The following is a 22,981-nucleotide window of genomic DNA, read 5'->3' as shown; positions in this document are numbered from 1 at the left end:
GTCATTTTCAGTTATACGTGCCTTGGCAAGCCAAATAAGGGAATTATACTAGATTTACAGTGGTTTTCAAACTTCAAATTCTGATCCATTAGTGTGTTACTAAGTCAATTTAGTAGGCTGTGACTAGAGTTTCTTTTTTTTAAACATTAAAGAGAACAGAAGAGAAATAAGAATATATAAAATGAGATTCAGTACTGTTTAGCAGTTTTTGTTTCAAAAACAAAACCGTATGTGTGTGTGTGTGTCTATCTCAACACCTCATGTTTGCAGCTCTTACTCAAATAAAAAAAAATCGAGATCCATATTAACCCATCTTCTCCTTATTTGAACATGTCTGTATTACTACCCAAAGCACACCATAGTACTTTCGGTCTTCATTTAGCTTGAACATATCATTTACATTAGTTGCTCATTGTTCCTCTGCTCTCACCCTGCTAATGGCTTCCAAATACCTTGGAATAAAGTTCAAAGTTCTTACCGTTACAGCCTATAAAGCCCCACATGATCTGGCTCCTGGTTCCCACTCCGAACTCATTAACTCCCACTATTTCCCTCCTTCATCCCCCTCAGCCACATTACTCTCCACTCCACTCATGCCCCTAAGTCTATGCACTTGCATACAGCTAGACCACATTACTACTTCCCTGCAGAAAAATTTTCATTGATTTAACCTTCTGCCTTTGGTGTTTCGAAAGACAGACATTAAAAATAATGTTTCTTCACTTCCTATGAAACAATCTGCCACTATTCAGTCTACATTGCGCAGAAGCTATTCTATTTACTATCAGGTTAGGTAGGTATAAAGTCACCTTGTTTCCAAGGAAGTGGAAAGTGACTGTGCTTGCAGTCCCTGGATGTGTTACCCATAGTATGTATGTTAGTTGGTTCTTTGTCACTTTCAACCCAGAAATATCTTTCTCTCCTATGCTGATAAATCTTTTTCCAACCAGCCTTTTTTATTTTCCTTAAAAGAGATCATTTTTGACTACTTAAAAAAAAATCCTGTTGAAGCTTTAACTATCTTTATTTCCTAGTAGTCTAAGGAATCCCCAAGCATCTGCAGCGTTTGTAATAGCCACCGGGCATTGACTTTGGTGCTGAACAGGTGTGTAAAAAACCCTGCATTTATAAAACCCTCTGTAACTTGTGGCCAAAGTTCAACTTTCACTGTTTTTAGGTTTTATCTTCAATTAACTCCCTCTTTCCCCCTGAATGAATGTTAAGCTCCCCAAAATCAGGCACTGACAATGATCCTTAAACTGAAAAGTTGTCCTTGCCCCATCAGTCACTTCCTTGTTTCTTGCTGATTACAATTACCTTCAATGACACAGGCGCAACACTGCATAGGTTGCATACTTTACTCTTTGGCCTTCAGAAAGTTTCTGCTGTTCATTCCATAAACAAGCACATTTTACATCACTTTCAACTTTGCTACAGTCTGTAAATGCTTTCATTTACACTACAATGATAAACTGCTTCTTTCGAGGTTTTCTAGGTTGACAGGTTTTGCAATATCCAATCACCAATAGATTAATAACATTTCAACTAAAGCTTTAGAACAAAGTACAAACATAGTAGACATGCCAGAGGTCAGAGGCCAAAAATTCTAAGTCTATACAGGGGAGTTTTTAAAATGTGAATGTAGAATGGATTCTGGATTCTAGAAGGCAGATACAATATCATAGATATTTAATATACTTAAATCATCACCTAAAGTCAAAAAGAATGGCTAAGATAGCAAAACCAAAAGCCCATGGACCTTTAAAAAAAAAAAAGGGTGATAAAATATCCATATGAACCTCAAAATACCAGTGGGGAAAACCATCAACAGTCACAAGGCCTGCATGAAGTCAGCATTTGTGCAGGAGAAAGCATATGGAATCAGTGGGGAATTTGAGGGACTTGTTGAGAACATCAGAATAGTCCCTAGGTATTAACTGGACAATATGACAGCCAGTTTGAAAAGAGAAATGGGAAAAGTTTAGCCCAATCTAATAACAAGTGAGTGTGAGGTAATTTCTGAAAAAGGCTGGAGCAGTCTGAGTCATATAAATTCTTAAAACTAACTTACCAGCCAAAGCTGCCTTCCAGGATAGAGCTCCACACTGAGGGAAAGCTGCTGGGTGTGGAACCAAAACTGAGCAAGGCAGGTACAATAGAGACAAAGAAAGAAAAGACTCAGATAAAAGTAGAAAAAGGGAAAGGAAGTCATCATATTTGGAGGGTGGGGGGAGGTAATTAGGTTTATTTATTAATTTATTTTTAGAGGAGGTACTGGAGATTGAACCCAGGACCTCATGCATGTTAAGCATGTGCTCTAACACTTGAGCTAGATCCTCCCCACTCCCATATTTTTTTAAAAAACATTTTACAAATACAACAGAAGAGGGAGCTCTGTGACATAACAAAAGTTATCCTGAATAATAACCCCTTCTATAAATTCAGGAAAACAAATTTCACATAAAAATGAGCCACAGAAAAATAAGAAGGTCTCATCCCATACAGTTATTTTAAGAAAAAAGAAAATAAAGAGCAAAATAACATCCTTCCAGATAATGACAGACAGACCTGGGGAACAGATCGAAATCATACCATTTCAAAAGAATATAAAAGATATTAGGAAAATAATCCAAGACACAAAAGAGAAATATAAATCACAATTGTAAAATTTTAGAAAAGGTGAAAAAACTCAAAGAGAAAATAGAAATAAAAGGGAAATCATTTAGAAATGAATACAAAATTAGAAGGACACAAGTAACTAACAAATAATGCCGTAAGGAAAATAAGAAATAAAAAGGAAGAAATTTCTTTTTAATCAAAAAGAAATGAAGAGAGTGGAATTAGCAAAATGGCAGAGTAGGCAGCTCCAAATTCCCATCCCCATACAAACACTGAAAGAGAAGCAGAAATTGTCAGAACCAACTTTGTTAGAACTCAGGAAAACAAAGTTTTATAGCAACCACATGAACACTGAATGAAGAAAAAGGCAACTTAAAAATGGTAGGAAATCTTTGTTTCATCAGCCTGCATTCCCAGTGTGAGACCTTGCTACCCTGGTTCCAGCAAGAGCAGAACAGACCTAAACTGCAAATTTTTGTGTCTATCTGTTCCAACCTGTTTATGGGCCCCCTGAACGGCTGACACAAGGCTTTCATCTCTGTTTAGCCTAACTCAGAGCTCATCCAAGCTGGAAAAGACTTATCCAAAGTAGCTCAACATAAGAAAGTTAAACAATGTAATATACCACATGATCATCTCAGTTAATGCAGAAAAGGTATCTGACAAAATACAACACCCTTTCATGATTAAAAAAAGAAAGAAAAAGTACTCAGAAAGCTAGGATTAGAAGGGAAATTTCTCAACATGATAAAGGACATTTATGAAAAACCCACAACTAACATAATAATGGCGAAAAACTGAAAGCTTTCTTCCTAAGATCAGGAACATGACAAGAGAACCTGCTTTTCACCACTGCTACACAATACTGTACTGAAGTTCTAGCCGGGACACAAGAAAAAGAAATAAAAGGCAACAAATTGGGAAGGAAGAAGTAAACTATGTCTATTCACAGATGACAAGACTCTACATATAGAAAATCCCATAAAACCCACAAGAAAACTACTAGAGCTAATAAATGAATTCACCAAGTTGCAGTTTACAAGATAAACACACAAAAATCAGTGGTGTAAAATGTTCATCAACAGATGAATGGATAAGTAAGTTGTGGTATATATATACATACACACACACACACACACACACACACACACACACACACACATATTACTCAGCCATAAAAAAGAATGAAATAATGCCATTTGCAGCAACATGGATGAACCTAGAGATTATCATACTAAGTGAAGGAAGTCAGAGAAAGACAAATATCATATGATATCACTTATATGTGGAATCTAAAGAAAATGACACAAATGAACTTATTTACAAAACAGAAATAGATTCGCAGACATAGAAAACAAATTTATGGTTACCAAAGGGGAAAGAGGGATAAATTAGGAGTTTGGGATTAGCAGATACACACTACTATATACGAAACAGATAAACAAGGTCCTAGCACAGGAAACTATATTCAGTATCTTGTAACAATCTCTAATGAAAAAAATATATATATATATAAAACTGAATCACTATGCTGTATACCAGAAACTAACACAACATTATTAATCAACTAGACTTCAATTTAAAAAAAAGTTGAGTTAATTCTAAAAAAAATACAGTGGTGTGCATACATCAGCAATGAATAATTCAAAAAAGAAATTAAGAAAGCAATTCAATTTACAATAGCATCTAAATAAAATACCTAGGAATAAATTTACCAAAGAGGTGAAAAACTTGTACACTGAAAACTACAAAATATTGCTGAAAGAAATTAAAGAAGACTTAAATACAGGTATACTTCATTTTAATGCACTTAGCTTTACTGTGCTTCACAGATACTTGGTGTTTTTACAAATTGAAGGTTTGCGGCAACCCTGGGTGGAACAAGTCTATTGGCACTATTTTCCCAACAACATTGTTTTTTAATTAAGATGTATATGTTGTTTTTTAAGACATAATGCTATTGCACACTTAATAGCCTACATACAGTAAAAGTGTAAATGCAACTTTTATGTGTACTGGGAAACAAAAAATTCATATGACTTGCTTTACTGTGGTATTTGCTTTACTATAGCAGTCTAGAACTGAACGCACAATATCTCCAAGGTATGCCTGTAAACAGAAAGATATCCTATGCTCATGGGCTGGAAGACTTAATAGTGTTAAGATGGCAATATTAATCAAAGTGATCTATAGATGCAAAGCAATCCCTATCAAAATTCCAATAGCTTTTTTTTTTTTGCAGAAATGAAAAAGTCAATCTGCAAATTCATCAAATGCAAGGGACCCTGAATAAACAAAACAATCTTGAAAAAGAAAAACAGGGTTGGAGGATGCATATTTCCTAAGTTCAAAACTTACTACAAAACTACAATAATCAAAACAATGTGGTACTGGCATAAAGATAGACATAAGTGGAATAGAATTAAGAGTTCAGAAATAAACCCATACATCCACAGCAAACTGAGTTTTGACAAAGGTGCCAAATCCACCCAATAGGAAAATTACAGTTTCTTCAACAAATGGTGCTGGTACAACTGGATGACCACTTGCAAAGGGATGAAGTTGGTCCCCTACCTCACACTATATACAAAAATTAATTCAAAATGAATCAAAGCCTAAATATAAAAGTCAAAGCTGTAAAGTTCCTCTCAGCCATTATTTCTTCAAATAATTTTTTGCCCCTTTCTCACTCTTTTCTTCTAGGATTTCCATAATGCATACGTTGGTACATTTAATGGTGTCCCACAGATCCCTTAGGTACTGTTCATTTTAATTCATCTTTTCTTTCTGGTCCTCAGACAGTGTAATTTCAATTGCCCTATCTTCAAGTTTTTTTTTATTCCTTCTTCCACTTGCTCAAATCTGTCAATGAATCTTTCAATAAATTTTTATTTCAGCTATTGTACTTTTTACAATTTCTGTCTCTCTACTGATCTTCCCCACTTGTTCCACTGTCCTCCTGATTTCCTTTCATTCGTTGTCCATGGTTTCCGTCAGCATTTTGAGCATATTAAGAACAGTTAAAGTCTTTGTCTAATAAGTCTAGTGTCAAGGCTTCCTCAGGGATGGCTTCTGTTAATTTTTTTTGCCTGCAAATGGGCCATAATTTCCTGTTTCTTTGTACACTTTGTAATTTTTTGTTGAGAACTGAACATTTTTAATATTGCATATGGTAACTATAGAAATCAAGTGCTCTCCTCTCCCTAGGGATTGTTGGTGTTACTTGATGAAAACTGCAGTCATTTGTTTGTTTAGCGGCTTTTGTAAACAATTTTTGGCAAAGACTAGATTCCCTGTGAGTTATCACTGAAGTCTCTGATCTGTTACCTCTATGGTTAGCCAGTGGACAGAGATTTCCTTAAATGTCAGGATCTAATAAGAAAAGGAAGGGTGTGGGGGGTGTGTCTCTTTAAATCCTCTTGGCAGATGCCAGAGAAGCCACTTTAGCCTGTGGGGTTTGAAATGGTCAGTCTCTGTGCCAGGGCCTCAGTTATCAAAAGCAGCAATAAAAATACACAATCCCAATTTTTGAAGGACAAGAAAGTCACACCACGAACAATGGACCACCACCATATCCACCACTATCTGCCACAGGGTTAGGGGATGGAAGACGGTAGCCACTATGCAAAACATTGAAATTCATGCAAATTTACTAGCCTCTTTCTTCATTAAGCACTCCTTTGGATGTTGCAAGTGTCTGACTAGACTCCAGAATTCCAAAATATTTGCTTCAGACATTCATGCTAGCTTAATAGTTATCTTGGTGAAGGAATCAATTTTTGGATCTTTCTCTGTCATTTTTATGTCACTCTCACTAGCCATATTTCAACCTACAAACCTCTTCTTGGGCCAAACCAAATAAGTCCCTAATCTATAATAATAGCTATCATTTACTGACTGCGTGCTACGTGTAGGCCCTTGTGATCCCCACGATAATTCTACCAAGTAGATATTACCATCTCCATTTTATAGATTAAGAAACTGAGGCTCAGGTATACTAAATAGATTGCCCTAGTCTCACAGCTGTTGCGGATTTGATACTGTTATTCCTTCAAAATTTCCACACTGCCTTCCTCCTCTCCAAACTTTTGAAATCCTACTTTGTTTATGAAGTTTTTGAAGCAACTAGAATAGGAAGAGCCAATTTCAACTAACTCCACAATTAAGGCAAATCATTTCATCTGTAACACTTACTTGGCACCTGTCTGGAGATACTGGACATCTGGAAAATCAAATGCAGAGCAACTCTACACTGAGAATAAATTAAGAGAATATGAATTAAGTACCAAAACCCTAAGAGGCTGGTGAGAAATATAGTTAGGCATCGTCAGTTGCTAAGGAGGCACTGAAGAGTGAAGGTGGTGATCTGAATTAAAGGCAGGGAGGAGGAGATGGAGAAGGAACAGGTACATTCATATATAGTTAAGGCTCAGCCATAGAGGGTAACAAAAACCAGAGAAAGACGTGGGGAAATGTAAAATAGAGTGAAGCTATAAAGAGAGGGCCTTGCACACTGCACTAAGGAGTTGAGATTTCTTAAGAGAGAAACCACTGCTGAAGGATTTGATGAAAATATTGTTTTAGAGACTATGCCAACAACTTTGATAATCTAGCAGCTGTGTGTAGGATGAACTGCAGTGGGAGTCACTAGAAATAGGGAGATCCACAATTTGTACGTTTTTGCCACCAACAATTTAGTTTTTCTTAGAGTACATAAACTCAGTTTATATGCATGTTCAATATGAATTTACTTGTTTATATAACTTTCCTGGCTTCCCGACTAGCAAAGCCCCACATGTTTCAGAGGCTGGAATTTTTAAGTTGTGTACTAAAGAGGGAAGTATAAAGTTTTATTCATATGCTGTAGGAAAACACATAGAAAATGAAAACGTTCTCACCAAAATAAAATTTCACTTGTAAACTAGAATGAACTTATTGATATACTGCCTAAAGGTCTTACAAGTGTTACGAAATTTCCAGGATTTTTTTCCATCTCCAAGTGACATTTCAGACACATTCATTGTAATTATTTCTTATGGAGCCAATCCACAAGAGAAAGCAAAATTATTTCTATCTCTCTACACATGAACAGAGATAAGATTATGAAGAACAGAAGTAGAGAAGGTGGGAAGGAGGATTTTTTTTTTAATTTAATGAGAACATTACAAAACATACAAAGCACAGCTAGAATGATTACACCCTTCTTAAATATACAAACAAATTATGACGATCCTTCACTGAGAATTCAAGACAAAGTAAATTAGATTTCTGAATCTCAGCAAGATACCAAACAAACATATCATCAGAACATTACAGTTCTGAGATGTGAGGCTACCAAAAGCCTAATCCATATTCTAATTTGGAGGAGATTAATTTACTTCCTACATCCCAAAACTGACAGTTTGACAGGCAAATCTTGGTAATTTTCTCCTCTCATGATCTGTTAATCACAGCAAGATGCATTCAACTTTGTCTCTGAAGTGCCTACTTAGGTAATTAAAGAACAGATTAGTGATTCCAAACTCAAGACTTTTAGATTCCGAGATTTTAATTTCAATATTTAAAATAAATACATATTTATTAAAATGCCATATATTTTACCATATTCAAGGTACAAAAAAGGGATACTGTGATATTTTTAATACACAATACTCTGACGATCCTTTATAGGTCATTATTTTCCTTATAAAACGTTAGCTTAAACCATCCTGAGATCAGCAGAAACAATAACAAAATAATTGCACCATCAGTCTTTATCTCTGATAGTTAAAAACACTTACCCATAGAATAATTGTCTTGCTCGCCACAAAAGGAAATCACTGTGATCACATTTGTGGGAAATATAGAACAAGGTAACTACCTTTAAAGAATGTAGCCCTATATATTGTTTAAAACGGATATAATGTGCTTGATCTAAGGATAGTTGATACTGATTTATACAGTCACTAAGAAGTAGGGGAGAGGGAGAAACTAAACAAACTTTTTTCCATTAAAGATAGGCAAAATTCATAAAACAGGAATCTAGATCTTATTTAGGGGGAAAAAAAAAAAACCTGCCCACACATAAAACAATTTATCTGGCAAGCAAATTCAATGGATATGTTAAAAAATGCAAAGAGTACATCTGCCCCTCAAAAGAACATTCATCTTTCAAAATGCTATTAATAAAGCAATGAAAATAATTATGATGGCCTTTTCCATTCTTTAAGCACAACCACTCAGGTTGGCATATAATTTTAATGTTTAAAACACCTTGGTCTTTACTCATGTCTCCTCACTTTTAATGATAGTTAATTCTTCAAGAGACTTCTCTCCTCAAAGTTTTGACAATTCACACATCCACAGGTGAGTTCTTTAAAAATAATAATAATAATTGTACTTTCAAAGAGAAAAGCCACAAAGCCACTGAGAATTATAAGTAAATATATAGAAATAATAATGATGTAATTTATGAAACAATCATTTTGACTGAGATGGGAAATGATTATTGAGACAAAAGAAAATAAATCCCTTACAGGGTTGAGTATAATGACGAGGCTCCCATTTTCCTGCCCCTACATGATTCAGATGTTCAAACATACTCTATTCCCAATATTCCTCATGACATCCACTGCTTCTCAGGATGAGGAGATAATGCCTCCAATTAGGAGTCACTAATTCTTTTTAAAATTTTGAACTGAAATTTAACAACAGAAAGCATCACATTCAAATTCCACCTCTATTTATGGCTTAAACGTTTTTCGGAGGGAAACTTTAAGGGCCAAGTTGAAGCCATTGTGAAGTTTTCTTTTAAAAGGATCGTTGATTTCTTTCACTACTTTGAAAAGCAACATCACTTACATCACTTACATTCAGCAGAAATTTTAACCATAGAGCAAATCCAAACAAAGAAGAGTTAATTGTTCAACAGTGTCAAAAGGATACCATATAATTTACAATAATCACAAGTTTTCAAGTGCTTACTGTATGTATGCTTGGATAAACCACTTTCCATGCTTTTTTTTTTCCACTTATTTTTTTAAAACAGTCCTGTGAGGTAGATGTTATTATCCCTATATCATAGATAAAGAAATAAGAACTAAAAGAGGTTAAATAACCTGCATAAGGGCCTCCCAAGCTAGAATGTTATAAACTTTTTAATCTTAACCATTCTTCTATGCTATTTATATTTGTCTGGTCATTTCATCCCACTATTTCTAATGTTTCTACCAATCATCATGTGAAAGAGGAAAGATTTTGTTCATTTTATAGATCAGCAAATTGAGGCTGACACACAAGCCAAGTAACCTATCTACAGTCACAATAAAATAACAGCAATCAAGTCTTCTGACGCCAAATCATCAGGAAAGGTAACCTTTTAAAATTTCTTTTAAAAATGCATTCACTACCTTCTACCACCTACTTGACACACAATCCTGATACATTTGAGTTTTCCATCTCCATGTCTGTGGCAGATTACTAAAAGGCAACAAGCATTTGTTTATCCCAGGGACTGCGATAGCCATTTTACACACAAGACCTTATCTGAACCTCAGAACACTATCAGATAAGCAGTATCCCACATGAACAGACAGGGTAAGGGGTTAAATCACACACCCAAAGATTACATAGAAAGTAAGAATGGCAAACAAGGCCTATTAGACACCTCACAATTATGGCGAATCCCTTGAAGATCAGGATAAGCGATACCCCTTTATCTCAGTGATATCCCTAGCCCTCAGCAAAATGCCTGCTGAATAGGCATCAAACAGACGTTTTAAATAAATATTTCATGAGTGCGATATTTACAGCCCAGATTCCTTCCATCATTTACCCACCATTTCCTGAACACCTCCGGGCAGGAATTCAGCCATCTGCTACTACAAATAGAATGAAAAGGTGACTTTTCAAAGCCACTTGGAGCAAACGCAAAACTTAATAACAAATACTATCAGTAGAAATAATGTCAATATCCCCATAGGACATCAAATATATCACCAATTCCTACAAATTCTGATTCAGAATAATCTCTCAATTCCACATTGCTTTTCCCTCCCCATTACTGTTCCTCTAACCCAGGCTTACAACCATTGCAAAGGTGATGGCTGTAATTCCAGTCTTCACCCTCCACACTGATACTACATTTATTTCCTAAAATATACACCCGATCACTTTGTTTCTCTTTATAAAGTGGCTGTTCACCCTCTACCGCCTTCAAAATTAAGTCTAAGAACTGTGATAACTTTCAAATCTTTCAAAATGACCCCAATCACCCTAACATACCTGATTTTCCACTCTTCCTAAAAGCACCATCCTTTCTATCCCTGCTTAACTACTAGCAATTCCCTACACAAGCTCCAGGCCTGATGTCTGTTTATGCTGTTCATAAACCTGAAAAGCTCTTGCTTCCACCCACCCGCACTCTTTACTTGCTAAGAGCCTATTTGTCTTTCTGAAGCCAGTTTAAACATCGTAACAAATAAGATTTCTTTCTCAGATAATATTTCTCAATAAATAAACACCTAAATCAGAGACTCAGGGCTTTATTCCAAGTTAAGCCCAAACCTCTATGTCCAAATCACACTTTGAACAGCACTATAATTCCATCTTTTCTAATCTATAACATTCATTCCCTGTTAGAAAGTTCCAACAGGCACAAGAAACAAATGATTTTTTTAAAATGCAGTATGAATAAATGAAATAATTCATACTCTAGAATGGAAGCTATAAAGCTTTGATTTAACATAGGTTAGGCCAAACTGTATTACATCCAAATAACAATATGCTATATGGAATAGAACATACATTAAAGGTTTGAATTCCAGTTCCATCACCTTGTAACTTACTGTGTCACCTTGAATGTATTATTTAACCTCTCTGAGCATCCCTTTAGTTATAAAGGGTTATTTATAAATCCCTATTTATAAATTGAGGATAATATCAGAAGGAACCTCAGAGTGTTGTAAAGGTTAAATGATGCTAAGCATGTAAGGTATTTAGCACAGTATTTGTATATAGTAACTGCTAAACAAATGGCAGCTATTATTGCTAAATTCATAGAATATGCATAAACATATAATCTGACTTCCTTCAGTCAGGGAACTGCTGCAAGACTTTCCTTTATGCCTTTTTCTTTATAACCTTTCTTAAATTAAGGTACTTAAAAAATAATTTGCCAATTAATTACTTAAACAGTAAACAGCTGATAGAGATATAAATAGATCAGTAACAGCTGAACTCTAACACATACAGGTGTTAAAAATAGCATGCCATTGCCCCATTACACGTGAATATTACCATAAATAACCACAACCTGTGCACAGAAGGAAAGCAGCTAAGCTCTGACTCACAGCATAGACTGAAAACCATTTCTGAAAATATGAAACACATACAACAATATGGATCAGGGAATTCCCTAATCAAAGTTATATCAAAACGAAATTACTACTCTCAGGTATATGTAAATACACTTAGAATATATTACATAGATTAGCAATCTACAGCTCACTCAACAGTGTGACCTAACTTCTGAGTATATTAAGCCAACTGATATTTAAAGATGTCACAGTTCCATTTCTAAACCAGAGCCCTACTATACCCCTGGCCCTGAGTGACAGAGTTAGAAACCCAGTCAAGTCATGGAATAATGTTCACAGAAGACTGTAACTCACTCCGTTCAAAACTCAAAATGTCCTTAGGACACCCTAGAAAGTACTAGGCAGAGGCAGAGGTTTTCCCATCACACCCTCCTATAATATTTGAACTTTCTGTTTTTTTAAAAAAAGAGAAAGACAGACAAAAATGTATGAGAAGGGGCAAATAAGCATCTAACTCCAAAACTCACAATAGACCTAAAAGCTCAGGAAGATGGGCAATTATCAAAGTAGTCAATATCAGTTTGGCAAAGATTAAGAAGAGTGATACCTGGCGCTAGGAAAAAATGGGGAGAAAGAGCACTCTCATATACTGGGCATGAGAGTGTAAACTGCTATATTTTTGAAAAATAATTCAGCAGTCCTTATTAAAGTTTTAAATGTTCATATTCTTTGAGTGAGTAAGTTTACACCCAGGAATCTAACCTATAAAGACACTGAAATACACACATATATACTGGCAAATCCATAAGCATGTTCACTGAAGCAAAGTTAGTAGAAGTTAAAAACTGGTAACTACTAATGTCCAGCCATACTGTATTATCTGATTAAATATCAGACATCACAATCATCAAAAATAATGAAGTAGTGGTATGGGTACTGATATTAAAACATATCAAGATATACAGCGATCCCTTTTTATAAAAAGAACAATATGCTAATACACCATTAGAAAACAAAAATCAGAAAGAACATATACAAACTGTTCACAGTGCTTATCTTCACAAAGAAGAAATCTTGAAGAGTTAAAGTTTAAAATTAAGAAAGATATAAAACTTTATTCAATAAACCTAACAAATCTTCAATTCCACATTATCGTCATTTAGTGGAAGATGAAAAGAAGAAAGAAAGAAACAAACAAACAAAAACCAGAGACAAATGTACACAATGAGAGAAAAACACTCCAAAACAGAATCTGCCAGAACAAAGAGAGGTAGACATCAAGAGAAATCAAAGAGGAAAGCAGTTCAATAAAATTGAAAGGGTTATTAATAAACTAGTCTTCACCTTGCCTATGTAGAAGAACAGACTTCAGAAGTAAAATCACTGATTTTTGAAATGTACTTAAAAGAGCGTTAACGACTCACTTTGCTCCTTGCTCTTTCAGACCACAGGACTCAGTTCTGAATAGAAGAGCTTCAGCAACCCACCAGCTTTCTTTATGGGAAGGAGGAGGGCGGGATTCAAACCAAGGGATCTGGTATAACTATGGTCTTTAGAATCTCTGCCCTAAAATAAAACAATGCTATAAAACTGGAAAAGCATGACATTAACCTTTTACACAACACAACACACACACATATACACAATGATAATTCCACAGCACAAGATTTTCTGACAGATGATGTAAAAATATGAAAAAAAGGAGTCAAGAAGAATACCAAAGATTTTGACCCCAGCAACTTAGAAGGATGTACAGCTGACCCTTGAACAACGCTGGGTTGAGAGGCACCAATCCCTCCATGCAGTCGAAAATCTGAGTATAACTTTTAACTTACAGTTGGCCCTCTGGATACACAGTTCCTTTGTATACGCAGTTACATACCCAGGGATTCAAACAACCGCAGATCATGCAGTACTGTAGTATTCACTATGAAAAAAATCTGCACACAAATGGACCTGCACAGTTCAAACTTGTATTATAGAAGGGTCAACCATAGTTCCCTCTACGGGAACTGGGAGGGCTGAAGGTAAGGAATTTTTTTTATTGAGTTTGGGGAGGTCTCAGGAGTTCAGCTTTGGACATACTAAATTTGAAGTGTATGTTAGATATCAAATGGAAATGTCAAAAAGGCAGCTGGATATGGTCTAGGGTCCAGGAAAAAAACCTAAGTTTGATACAAAAACTTGGCTGTCCTCAGCATACACGAAGAATTTAAAGTCGAGAGTCAGGATGACATCATCAAGAAAGCAAGTACAGATAGACAAGGGGATCAAGGACAGAGCCTTGGAGCAGTTCAAAGTTTAAAGGTCAGGGAGATGAAGACCAAGCAAAGCAAATTTAAAAGATGGCCAGTGAAGTATGAGGAGAACCAAGGGAAGTGGTATGTTCTTAGAAGCCACTGTGAATGATGTTTTCCAAGAATGTGGGAGAGATCAACTTTGTCAAATGACGCTGAAAGATCAAGGAAGGTTAAGAACAAGAAATGACCAATGAAAATAGCAACCTGGAAGCCACTGATGACCTGCACAAGAAACCTGTGGATGGAGTGGAGGATGAAAGCCTGACCAGAGTTATTTGAGAGAAAATGGATGGAGAGAAATGAGAAAGCACATATATAAACAGATCTTTCAAGGAGTTTTGCTCTAAAGAGAAGCAAAGAAACAAGCAGCAACTAGAAGGAAAAGTGGGGTCAAGATAATTTTTATAATAAGAAAAAAAAAATCACATCGTTTCATATAATAACAAGAATAAGCCAGTAGAGAGAAAGGGCACTTGGTCCAATCCTGAGGATTTAGAAAAGGGTTCCTGAAAGAACTGCTCCACACTGAGTCATAAAGGCTGAGTAAAAGTGAGTCAAGATGAGAGGGGAGGGGACTGAAACAGCATGAGCAAACACAAGTGACAAACAACGGAGTGCGGGAAGGGGCACATGAAGCACAAGAAATCAGGCTGAAGATGTAAGCAGTCATCAAGCATTCTAAGACATCTTATGCAGTACAACCTTTGTCATACAGATGATAGGGGACCTGCCACATTACAGGGTTTAGGCAGGGAAATACTAAGATCAAATTGACGTTTTAGTCAGGGAGGGAATGGCTTGAGGGGTACTAGACTGAAGGCAAGGAAACTAGTTATGAGACTACTGAAATACATAATAAGGCCCTAAACCGGACAGTGATAGAAGTAGTTGAAAGGGGCTTAGTGACAGATCCTATGTACTCAGTGTTGAAAGCAGCAGTTTCTAGTTTGAGCTACTGGCCAGATAAGGATGCTATTATCTATATTTGGAAATACTGAGGAGGGGGCAGTGAATGATTCATTTCAGTCTGGGATATATTGTTTTTGAAGTCTCTATAGGACATCCAAATGAATAAATGCAAGCAGGCAGTAGGTAGAAAACTCAGATCCTAGGGCTCAAGATATATTGAGAGGTATCAGAATTTGAGTAGTAATTAAAATTACTGTAATATATGAGATGATCCAAAAATAACATTTACAAGGAAAATAATGATTGAACTTTTAGAAATACAAACATTTTATGGAGAAATGTGTGGACAAAATGCTTGAAGGAATTTCCGACAGAACAGTCAGAAAGGTATTAAAAAAAAAAATCAGGAAAAAAAATAACCAAGAGGACACAGAAATAGCCAAGGACTAATACCTGTAACCAGTATAAAATGAGATGCTGTAGTGACCTGAATACATTTGTGGATTATCAGAGAAGATTAAGAAAAGTCAAATCACCGGAAAAGAAAGTCTGGACTTTCCAATTCTTTTGTATTAATTTTTCAAAAATTTATAGAACCTACAGGTTGTCTCTTCTTGAGGTCCCTAAGTAGTCAAGCCAATCTGAGTGGAAAAGACTCAAGGAACTAAAGATACTTGCACCACTACCTATAGTAGGAGATTACTTACAGTTTTAGTAGAAGAGTATTTATGGTTGCTCTATACAAAGAAAATTAGTAATGTATTTAATAAATGAAAAATCATTGTCAAGTATAATGAAATGAACAGGCAAATTTTTTTACTTTTTATCATTCCTGATTTCTTGGTTGTTATATCATACTTCACCTACGGCTTTACATAAACTCAACTAACAATATAAAAATCTAACAGCCTTATCTAACAAGGAAAAGTATTTAAGTATGGATGATATAGAAACCTGTAATGCTAGTACTTAGGAAAAAATATTACCAATACAATAAAAATTTGTCAGAAAAATATTACCAATACAATAAAAACAAGTGGAAAGAATTTTTGACATCAGAAGAAAAAAGATAACTTGAAAGATACAGGGAGAAATAAACAGAGCAAAGACCAATTTGTGTTTCTTGATTTTAGCTCTACTTTATCCACTTTATCACTTTTTGGCAGATAATTTGTCAAACTGAAAATTCACTTACTCTTGGCTGGCTGTACTGTACTGTACTAACTAAGAGTGACTCATAAGTGTTTGGTCCCACCCATACAGAAGAACTCTGCAAAGAACTTAAAAAAAAAAAAATCAGCCGGAAGCATATTTTCAGATGAGCACTCACGCAAAACCAGTAAAGCACAGAAAAGATGTAACAGAATTATTTACTCACAATGAGAAAGTTAAAAGCATTTTCTTGGGAGTGGGGTGGGGGCAACTCCCAAGGTGTGAGTCATAGGATTAAAGAACAACTGGATCCAGGATTTAGCCAAAGCTGGAAAAGCAGGATTCAGATCATATGTAGCTCTCTAGGCCAGAAAGAAAAAAAGCTGAGTTGGGTTAGTGCCTCCAGAGTTTGGGTGAGTCACAGAGACAGAGTAGAGAAAGCATGACCAGACTGGACTTCGGCACATGGGAAAAATCAGCAGCTGTTATCTTTTGGTTTATTTCCTTCCTTATTAATTTACTGTTAAAACATTTTAATATATATTTAAAGAAGCTAAAATGAAAGTTACCTCAGAATCTTAATACTCCAAAGATGTGGAAAGGCTTTGCCATGTTGCTTTGCACATGCATTTGTGTTGGACTAGACCAACACGCAAATCCAACATCACTATCACAACCTTGCTAGCACTAGATATTTTGATTTTGCTAATTTAATGTAATAACCAATTTATAAGATATTATTTCTGTGGTTACTAGCAAGTATGAATGTTTACTATATATTCATCCTGAACAAAATGACTGCATGGTTGAGCCTATTTATCTACAATAATCTTGTTGACTTTATTGGAAAGGGCAGTCTGTGTGTTATATATATTCATTTTTTGTCTTACTGAATGCAAATGATACACCATCTCCATTTTTCACAGAACAAAAGTTTTCAATGTTTATTTAGATACTCGTTCTTCGCCTTTTTTTTTTTTTTTTTTTTTTTTGGCTTTCAGCTGCTTTTAGGCTCTAGTAGTTACTTACTTACCAATAAATCCTGCAGTGGTTTCCATTATTATACAGTCATACTGCATGTTTTAGAACTTTTCACTTCCCTGCTTCAATCATTCCAATTTAACTCTTTTATATCATTTAATTGTGTTTTTTCTCAAGTATAGAGCTATCATTCATTCTTTAAAAAAAAAATCTTTTGTGGCTAAGTAATGATATAAAATGTAATGGGTTCCAAGCAACTCTATACCTAGGTATCTAGCCAACAGAAATAAAAGACACAAAGAACTCTATGCAAATGTTCCTAGCAGCATTGTTCAAAACCAAAATTGGAAGCAATGCAAACCTCCATCAACATACTTAATAAATAAGATTTATCAGCAATAAAATGAATGAACTATTGATACATTCTACAAAATAGACGAACTTCAGAAACATAATGCTAAGTGAAAGAAGCTAGACACAAATGTTTACATATAGTATGATTTTGTTATCTGAAATTTCTGAATATGCAAATCTATAGAGACAGAAAGCAGATCAGGAGTTGCGTAAGGCTGCATATGGAACTGAGGACTGGATGCAAATGAACACAAAAGAACTTTCTGGGGTGATGAAATCTTTTACAACTGGATTATGGTGATGATTACAAAACTATAAATTTACTAAAAACCATTAACTTCAAGTAAATGCAGCTTATTTTTACAAAGGGTAAATTTTATGAAATTTAAATTATACTTTAATAAAGCTTTTTAAAACAGCCAATCAACAGAGGAAGGATGAATAGAATAAGTACATACATACATATTAAATAACTTTGAAATATAAAAATTTAAGGGGTTCAATTCATTACTGATAAAAGTAGCAGAAAGTATTTTAAATAATAAGTATTCAGTGCTTCCAAGAGTGACATAAGAGAAACATTTTCACCAGCTGATCATGGAAGTATAGAAACCGGCACAACCTGTCTAGAAAGCAGTGTGGCAAAGTACACCAAGGGAGCTTTCAAAAATGCCCTCTTTGATTCACTTATGAGAATCCAGCCTAAAGACGTAATAAAAAATATAACTAAAGATCTAGGTATAAAGATATTTAGCAAAGCCAAATCTATAATAGTTTTAAAAGATGGAAACTATGTAAATATTCAACAATGGAAGAACAGTTAAGAAAATTACAGCCCATCCATAAATACTACGCACTCTTAAAAAATGCCTGTGTGCCTATGGCCCAGTGTTAGAGCTTTACAATATTGCTGCCACCGCTAGAGTCTACACTCAGGAAGAAGATACCATTTTCTGCAGGTCTTGGCTAGCAGAAAGCTGGTGGCATCCTGTAACTTTGCAAATGATGATACATTTGAAATTAAGAAATATGACCTTCATGGGTAAGAAGAGAGCCCTCCTGTCACAACAGCGCTCGGCAGTGAAGAGAAACTCAAACACTACAGGGTGATACATACTGTTTGCCAATGTAATTAAACAGAAACTTATTCATGGTTTCTACCACTTTTGTAATGTCAAGAAGCTTGTGGGGGAATTATGGTTAGGATAAATACATACCTACTAGGTTCATGGCTTTGGTTTTACTTGTGGACTTCCTGTCCCAGAAATTTGCAATTTATAGGTCAAGGAGAAGGTTGTGCCAAGGGAAAAGTAGGATTAATATACATGTACACGAAGAACTTCTATGGGGGCCAGGGCCTGTCAGAGCTTGGGTCCTTTTGGGAGCTTGTAGTGGTCTGGCCTGTAAGTACAGTCATCCCTCAGTATCCAAGGGGGATTGGTTTCAGGACTCCCATGGATACCAAAATTCCCAGACGCTCAAGTCCCTTATATAAAACAGCATATCTGCATACAACCCTACACATATCCTCCCCGTATACTTTAAATGATCTCTAGATTACTCATAATACCTAATACGATGTAAATGTTATGTGAATTGTTGCTGGTGCATGGCAAATTCAAGTTTCACTTTTAGGAACTTTCTGGAATTCTTTTCTTCAAATATTTTCAGTCTGTGGGTTGGTTGAATCCATAGATACAGAACCCATGGATAGGGAGGGCCAATTGTATAATGGAAAAAACGAGGTCTGTTTGATTTTATATTTGAAGCTTACAATACGGCAACTTTGTGGAAAGCACTGTTTATTCTCGTCTGTAAGAACAACCACTATGGGATGGGAGCATCTGTTGAGAGAGCAACAGCCAGCACTGATTACTAAAAGAAAGTCAATTTTATTCCTGGGCTAATGTCAGATGGAATGGACGTTCTATGTGTCCAGGAGGCAACAAAGAGTGCAGATCTGTACAGGGGATCATATGAGCGGCAGACTCACCATTATGAAGGACACAGTGTGAGTGATCTTGGAGTCAGTTACTGTACACAAGAAGAAACTCAAGTAAGAAGAGTGACACTATGAAGCTTCTCCAACATAGAACAGCATGCAGCAATCAATACTGCTAGTGTTAAAGAATTGAAAGAAACTGATGTTGAAGTGAGAAAAGAAATTTAGAGTACACTCTAGTTTGCTACAGTTGATCCCAAACCACCTTTCGAAGAGTTAGGCCACCATCTCTACTGTAATGAGCCACCACCTTCTGAAATCCATGGATCAAGTAAATTTAAAGGTAGACTGTAAATCTATTACTATGCCTTCAACAGAACATTTATGGTCAACTTTAAGAAACTCTGTGTTCTCAACTTTAAAAGGAATACAGCTCATAAAACAAACAGTTTGTAAACGTGTTTATGCTATGCTATTAAATTAAGTTTAAAAAGATGGGGGAAAAAACATAATGGGTTCCATAGGTCCAGTGGTACAGTAAAAAGTACATCTTCTTCCCAATGTCCCACAGTTTCCCAACGTCCCTCCACAGAAGCAAACATGTTACCAGTCTCTTCTATAATAAAAAGTGGAATTTTTAAAAACTGAAACAAACCAGCAAACACAAAAGACAGCTCAATATTTAAAGTTTAAAGGAAAAGCTCATAAATTCTTACATTCAGAAAGAAAAATATGGAGGGAGAAACAGAAACACCTTGTAATTAATATGAACCAAGTAGCAGAAGATACAAAAAGTATAGGTTGGAGAATTTGGAGGCATTGAGTTAAATCTATGGGAAGACAGAGTAAGATACTCGACATGCAGGATAGGAACTCTCCCACATCTATACTTACAGAAGCAAAACTCATCCTAAATTAAAACCCAATCCCTAAGGCAAGCAAAGATCTCTCCTTCTTCTGTCAGTGGGTCACAAAGCTATCTCAGACTGATTTTACCTATCAAGCCAAAAGATGCACACTCTCTTGTTATGAGGGTTAGCTAGGTATGTTTAACAAATAAGTTATTGCAACTAGAGCAAAATACCTAATATTTGTTATAAGTAACTGTGTCATTTAACTGTAGGAGTCAAACTCCTGTCTTTTGCTTCCTGGCAATGTTACTCTACTAATTTATCCCATAACACAGAAATAATGACCCCCATAGTGGGCTGCCTACTGCAGTTATTCTATGCAGAAAAGGAGAGAGCTTCTGAAAATCTAAGAATAAGTGTATTAAAATACAAATTTCATCTTCATTTTGACTGCCATTATAAATTGAGGTATCACAGAGTTACTTGCTCACAGGCAAAAATTTCCAAAGCAGCAGAATAGCTGAGTCACTATTCACTGAAGACTTAATAGTCAGTGAAGGAAAATGATATAATATTATAAAAGTCATCTATTTTTGTAGTCTTTGTTCTGGATTCCAAAAATGAATTTCAATATGGTTGCTAACTCTAAAAGTGATTTTCACAAACCCACATTTATCTCTTAAAATATTTGGATACATTATTTTCTGGGACTAAATTGAACAACATCTATGTTTCAATAAAGTTACAGTAGAGGTAACGCTCTGCCAACTTGTAGCTGAGTTTACAGTATAATGTTAGCTTCTCTTAGAATGGGTTAGCGAACTGAGCTATAGCATTCCCTTGGGGTTTATGCCATTTCCTAAGTTTAAAATTGAAACACCAGTTGAAGGAAAAACAGGTACAACCTAACAGCCTATGCAACTTAATTACAGATACATTAAGCTGCACATATTAGCTTCAGAACAAAGAGAAAGAATCAACTATGAGATTTTTTAACTGCTGAAAAGATCTATAAAATATCCTCATAGACGAGATAACTCAGGATACCAAACAAGCTGCCTACACAAGAACACGAAACAAGTAAGTCAAGCTGGGAGTAGGGGCCTGGGACTCCAAAAAATAGAATATACCCTCCACAATCTTGAAAATACCTAAATAGAAAAAAGGCTAAGCTTTCAAATGACAGACAAATTTAAGAATCACTCACTTGACTAAAATTATTATTGGAAATAAATAACCACATTAGAAAAGATCTATGTATCAGTAAAAATTGTCAACATTTACTGAATTCTTATTGTGTACCAGACTGTATATTAAGTTCTTTACGTATATTTAACTCATTTAATTCTCACAACGCCCCTGTGAGGTATTATTAGTATCCTCGCTTTACAAACAAGAAAACTGAGGCACAGAGAAGTAAAATTACTTGCAGTCATCAAGCAAAGAAGAACTAGGCTGTGAACCCAGGCAATAATCTCCCCAGCTGTAGTCCCTGAATCCCCACTTCTGGCCTCCCAGCTCCTAACCACTCTACTGTACTGCCTTAAACTTTAATTCAACTCCTCATTTTGCAGATAAGGAATTTTATATCTCCCTCTGTGTCCCTGAGGAAGAAATAAAATTCATTCAAACTTCAAAATAATTTAATAACAGTACTAGTACTAGGACGCAGGTTTCCTATTCGCATTATGTTTTCCTGTTTCCGATTGGGCTTTTCCCATTTTCCTCATTCTCCTATTTCACATTGGACTCTTGCCCTCTTCTGGCCTTTTTCAAAAATAATTTGTTTTTCTAAGTATGCTTATCCTTGAAGTCAGGAAAGTACAATAAAGTATAGAAGAAAATTAAAATTACTCCTTCCAGTTTCCAAGGATAACCTAACCACTGCCAGCAGTTTAACATATTTCTTTACACGCATTGCAAAACCAACACTCCCCTTCTCTCTCCCATATTTTTAAAGACGTTTAGAGACCTATTTTATATACAGTTGTATATTTATTTGACTTTTTCAGTTATATCATTATTTCCCAAGGCATTAAATATTTTTTGAATATGACTAAATGGCTATGTGACATTTCATAAATCTCATTAACTTATTTAACCATAGGTCCACCGACTATATATGGAAGATTTTCTGCAATTAATCTCTGTGGTGAAACTGTTATACACATATCTTTATGCAACATATCTGATAATGTTCTTAGATTAAGTCCCTAGAAATGACATTACTGAGTTAAAGGGTATGATAATATCTGATACATATGTGGTGCTCACTGTTGCCAAACTATTTTAAGTGCTCCACAGATATTAGCTCGTTTAATCCTTGTGACAACGCTATGCAAGAGGAAATGAGTGCCCAGAGAGAACGACTGACTGGTCCTAGATCATGCAGTGAGAAAGTGGCACAGCCAGGATTCACACACAGGATCCATGCCTCTTAATCATTATGCTGGACTATTTTAATTCCATACTTCTTCAACCACATGATGCCAAGTCTCCTAGAAGTTTACTACAAATGTGCAAAAATCATGTAAGGAATCTATGTTTCAGTAAACATTTCTGGAGATTCTAAAGTTT

General features: G+C 35.5%; 1 protein-coding gene and 1 pseudogene across 30 annotated transcripts in view; one reads left to right on the top strand and one right to left on the bottom strand.

Annotated features, from left to right (window-relative positions):
• SLMAP (sarcolemma associated protein) overlaps positions 1 to 22,981 on the bottom strand; it is a 122,022-nt gene that overhangs the window by 72,244 nt on the left and 26,797 nt on the right. The window lies entirely within an intron of this gene.
• Positions 14,399 to 19,907, top strand: LOC140686633 (pyruvate dehydrogenase E1 component subunit alpha, somatic form, mitochondrial-like; annotated as a pseudogene).

The sequence above is a fragment of the Vicugna pacos genome, chromosome 17 (assembly GCF_048564905.1).
Source record: "Vicugna pacos chromosome 17, VicPac4, whole genome shotgun sequence".
Classification (NCBI taxonomy): domain Eukaryota; kingdom Metazoa; phylum Chordata; class Mammalia; order Artiodactyla; family Camelidae; genus Vicugna; species Vicugna pacos.
Note: the sequence above shows the minus strand (reverse complement) of the source record. Positions and strands in the feature narration are given on the sequence as shown.